Consider the following 5711-nt stretch of genomic DNA (forward strand, 5'->3'; position numbering starts at 1 on the left):
TGCCTGGTTGGCTCATAGGGTGCTAAAAATTGTAGATTTTCAGTATTTGTGACTTCTTGGCCAGAACAGTGTAACTATTCCATAATCCTACTCCTGAAATGGAAATGAGAGAGCAAATAACCCATCCTGAGTGAAGGCCCTGCTGGTGCCCTGCCAGGCATTCCAAACCAGATAAGTTTGCTTGGCCTGGCACCTTTAGGATGGGGATGTTGGTTGCTGATAGCACTTGCCCTACCTTTAAGAGGACTTTATGGAATGCCCTTATCTTTCCAGCAGAATTAGGACTGGCACGTGCAGTTCCTTGGAGCCAGAGCAGTTTCTATCTGCTTTTATTCTGGGGGGGCAGGAAGTTGTTTAAAATACTTAGATTTCTTTTTTTTTTAAACTATTTCTCATGCTGAATTTGTTCAGTTGTTTTATTTTTTTCTTGAATGTGGGTTTGTGGGTGTTCTGTCTCAGAGAGGGATGATACTGCTGATTCAAATTTCTTTCATAATGGAAGTTACAAGTTTACTCAACATTCCTGGTTACAAATTGTGCATCTAAAGTTGATGGGGTTTCCTTAAGCCACCAGACAACCACTGCTGCCTTCGAGTGCTTCTTGTTTATTCAGTAATAATGTAAGGAAAAGTGCAAACTATTGCTAAATATATCCCAATGGAACTTGCTTTTTGTAATGGCATACCCTGGTGCACTGTGCTGTGATTACTGGTACTTCACCAGAACAGTGTGTGCTCTTACCTGTTTTAGTAATTATGTTGTTTTCCAGCTGCTGCTTTTGACTTGTTTAAAATATTTGCTCAATCATCTGCAGCTCTGCTCTTTTTTAGAAAGACAACAAAACCCTGTGAGCTGTTCCTTGGATGGAATCAGTCCTGTTCCATGTGTAGCTGACAGACTGAGACCTCATGCTGTGATATTTAAATAAACATCTTTGCCTTGCATCAGTTTCTCATAAATCCTATACTTATGTAACTAAATGGTTTTTTTGGGAAAATGACATCTTGGTAAGTAATGTTGGCTTAGTTGATTTTTGTGGCACAGTCACAGGATCTAAATATGCAATCAGAGAGGGTTTTTGGGTTCAGGTCCCATAGAACAGAAATACAGGAGGGTCAACTTTAAATCATGAAATTGAGCAACTCTTTTCTTTTATGTTGTTGCACACAGCTGAGTTAGAGGCTGTTTTCCCTAGCTCTTATTTTTGGGGCTGGGTTGCTGCCTTTCTATTTGGTTCACACTGTACAATAATGTATTATTCAGTATTTATTAAGGCTTTATGTGCAATGGCATCTTTCCACAGTCCAAGCTTCATTTGTGGTAGTTGTTTTGGATAAAATATAATTTTACAGTAAACTAATTATGGTTCAGTACAGAAGTGCTGTTAGGAAAAAAACGCAAACATCTACTGACCTGTTCAGTCTATCCTCCCTCTTAAGACTATCTAAGTCAGGAGCAATGAAAAGCCAAACTGTCCCCATGCCAGTTGCACTACAAGCTGACAAAATATTTAGAAAAGCTTGTTCCTAATATGTAGACAACGAAATCAAATGGATGTGTGATGGATCTGATAATGAACGCAAATTAGGACCCCAAATTGCTGAAGGCAGTTAAACAACCTTGGTGCCAAATGAGCTGCAGCATGTTTGGACACAGTGGATTGAAATTGTCTGGAGTCTTTTCCCCCAACACACCTTTCAACCACACAGGCTGACTGGGGCCACTCATCCATTCCCTGTAAATCAAAGGTTTCTGTGTTTTCTGCCGTTATCACTCATGGCAAAAGAACTCTTCTTGATTCTATCTTAATATTGCTTTGCCTGCTAGAGATTTTATTCTTGTCTTTAGAAAGAAGTGACGGTGGCAAATATCCTGTGTTCTCACATCTCTTTTGTGAGGTGATGTTTTCCAAATACACTGAGAAATGTAATAAGTAACCAGCTTCAAAAAGGAAGTTTATCTATGTTGAATCTTATTTCAGTGTTCTCATTACCATCAATGCAAGTATTTCCCAAAAACCTCATTTTCCTCACTGGTAAAATGCAATTCACTTTCTTCTGGGGAGACAAAGATGAACAATAGAAGTGAATCAGAGAAGGTAGAGATGAGAAATAGGATTAAAAACAATCATGCAAAGAGGAATAAGTTGCTAGCATTATCTTGGGTTTAATGGTGTGACTCAGTCATAAAATGCTGGTTGGCTATTGCCATTCCTATAGAACTGAGGAAAAGATCAAAGAATACCCCCTACGTGTACACAGAAAAGCCTGGAGGGGCTGCAGAGGACTGCCAAGGTGAATCCTCTAGGGAGTAAGGAAGTTGAAATTGCTTTAGCCACGGTTGAAAGGTTAATGTCCTTGTGATGAATGATATGACAGCATTTCAATTACTCTGCTTACTTCTCAGTGCTGGGTGTTTCATTGTCTACATTGGCCATCCAGCATAAGTTGGGTTTTTTTGTTTACTGGTAAATGCAGAAGTGTTTGGATCTCTGTTGTCAATGCCTAGGCCTGGCCTTAGTGTCTGTTTAAAAAGGCAAGACAGAGAATAAAAAAGAACCCACAAATTACAAACCTGCAAAATGTAAAGCAAGAAAATACTGATGTCTTACCTAAATTTGATAGGGTAAGGTTTAATTTAATGGGCTATGCACAGTAATAAACTTGCTTTGTAAAACTCAGAATTTCTTTGCTAAAGTTGCATTCTGAGATCTGGAAGGCCTTATCAATCAGCGACCTTCATTCCTCTATCACATCTCCAGTACTGTGCATTAGACCTCCTGCTGCAGAGCTGATTTTCCTTGCCCTGGTGCAGCTCAGATCACAGAGGGGGAACACGAGCAGTGAATTGCCCCCAGAACAGCAGCATTGCTGCAGCCCAGTGTCTGGCAGAATTTCACTCCATTCCCATAACTGCACCCTTGGCATTGCCCAGTCTCTGGCCTCTCATTATTAAAAGCTTTTTGCTTCAGTGACCAAACCCCTCCTGTTTTCTTTGCTTACCCAAAAAATATCCCCCCTCTATCCACAACTCCCTCTCGAATTCCCAAACCAGCAGCTGGGCAAGAGGCACTCACCACTCTGTTGCATTCCACACTGCTTTCAATCTCACTGAGCTGCAGATACTGAAGTGTTCCTCTTCAGGCCAGGACAGCACCAGTTTCTGGCCTGTGATCAGTTCTGCAAACATTTATAAACTAATATTAAAAAAAAATTCTCTAGCACTTTATTCATTTGGCTGAAGTTGGACAGAAAAATCAAAGGTTGTTTGTGATGTGTATGGACAGCAGAACTGGGTAACTTTGAAAAGCAGCTTTGAGTTTGTTTCATTCTTTTATATTTAAACTTTACAACAGTGACTGGCAATGAGTTCCTTCTAATGAAGAATGTTATCAGTGTTGTGGTTGTTTTGAGTTAACAATATGATCTATCTTCCTTCCCAATGCTCCATCTTTTAGCTCTGGCATTCCCTGCTGTGTTCTCTACTGTTGAGTGTTTTTCCCCTTCTCTGCTCACACAGTGGGATTTCCCCAGTTCGTTCAGCCTGTCTGGAGGCTTTTGTGAAGTGAGAGGTGGCAGTGGCTTTGTGAAGTGCATCTCAGTGTTCTTTTCTATGCTGTTCCCTTGCGTCCATCTGGGCAGTCAGAAAGCAGTCCCAGGCATAAACTGACACTAACATTTAGTGACTCTCTCAAAGCATGGGACACTTAACTATGTTTATATATCCTGCAAAACAATTATCTGGAAAAGTTTATCTGTGAAGTTGAACTAATTTTCATTTTTTTTTAATAGGAGTTTTTGTTTTGTTTCAGTCTTTTGGTTATGACGAACGGTACAGAAAGTTTTCAGTGTTATGTATGTCCTACACCATGTGCTAAATTACCATGTTACTGTGGTGTCCCAGAATGGAGAAACATCTGTATTAGCAGTGCTTTTAGCAGTGTTTTTTGGCACAGTAACCATCCAAATCTCACTGATTTCCTGTGCTACATACCAGTAATAACCCCTTAGGTTCTGATTACCTAACCAGAGCTACTTACCTCATGCAGAGAAAACACTTCAGTTTAGGAACCAAAGTGTAATGAAAATAAACCTGTTGAACTAATGAGCTTTGTGTGGCTCAGTCTCAGCAAGTCAATGACCTGATGAATGTAAACATTGTAAATGGACTGAGGAGTAACAAGTCTGGCTTTCAGACAAATTAAGAGTTTGTGTGGAAAACAGTGACACATTAGCACATTAATAAAAAAATATCCTCTACATTTGCTCTCAGAGACTGAACTTAGGTCAGTTTTAACTATGAAGAAATCTAGAACACTGATGCCTTCTGCTCTCATGTAGTGCTTTCTCTATTTATGCATTGTGCCCTTTTACCCTGAAAACTCATGTGGAAGAGTAAAGAAAATAAATGCTCTGCAGGTTTTCTAATAATTGCAATCTGATTTTTCCATTGTTAGTGCAAAATAAAAGAGGGAAAGTGAATCCTCAACACAATCTGCATGCCTGGTGTTTGCAGTAGCTCCCTTGTCCTGGTGATAAGAAATGGAATATACTCTTCTCTCTATGCCCAGATTACTGTTTGCATGTGCCAAGAACATCAGTTTTTGTCCATCCTGGCAGCATCTGTTGTGCTGAAACAATGCTGCCACCTCTACATAGAACTGCAAGAACATCCTCCATCCCTAAAATGACAATAAGCCAATGCTTTGAAAAAATAGTATGTTATATAAAGGAAAGGTTAAGAGGTGACCTGTAATTTCTCATTCTTAAAATACACTGTGTTTTGAAAGAACTTTGGTGATTATTTACCTATAAAGAAGTATGCTTGGTCAGTCTAAGTTCACATACAGTGAAGGGCTCTGTGTTTTAATTGGCTCTCATTAGTTGTCTGAAATGTAAAAGCAGCAATGTTACGATTGCATTTCAAGGATCTCTTGTATATATTTTTTAAATTTAAATCTAATCTCTCTTTAGAAATCACAGACCCCTAAAAACATTTAGGCTGGAAGGGATTTGTGAAGGTTATCCAGGCCTTGATCTTCCTGCTCAAAGCAGGGCCCTCTTGTAAGTTAAATCAGGTTACTCGGGACTGTGTCCAGTCATGATTCGAAAATCTCTGAGGATGGAGATTCCAGTCTCCTGAGCAACTTGCTTCAATGCTTAATCATTGTACTTCTGGACCTTTTTTTTTCCAGAAAACCAATCAAAATTACCCTTACTGTGACCTTTGTCCTGTCTTTTCCCCACGGACCTATAAAAAGTTTAGCTCCAGCTTCTCTGTATCCCACTTCAGGCAGGGAAGGATGCCAATCATTCCTCAGCCTCCCTTGTCCCAGGCTGCCTGAAGCCACTTCCATGGCCTTGGTGTGCTCCAGTCCCCTCCCCTTGTGGTGGCCTCTGCTGCCCTGGCTGGGTTCAGGATCTCAGGCTCCTCATGGGTGTTCCAAGCCTGGAGATGCTATTGCAGAACCAGAGGAGCCTCAAGTGTGCCATGAGAGGGGAGCAGTGGTTTCCCTGGAGCTGCTGCTCTGTGTCCTGGTGCAGTTGTTCTTTGCCCCTGTGCAAGGGCTCCCTGTGCCCCCAATGCCACTGGCACCAAAACTGCTCTGCAGAGATGCTGCTCAGCCAAACAGTGCCCAGCCTGTCCTTGAGCTGCTCCTGCAGTTCTGAAATTCCCTCTCAGTCCCTTCTCAGCACTTGCATCTCAGTGAA

This window comes from Haemorhous mexicanus, chromosome 18 (assembly GCF_027477595.1).
Source record: "Haemorhous mexicanus isolate bHaeMex1 chromosome 18, bHaeMex1.pri, whole genome shotgun sequence".
NCBI lineage: Eukaryota > Metazoa > Chordata > Aves > Passeriformes > Fringillidae > Haemorhous > Haemorhous mexicanus.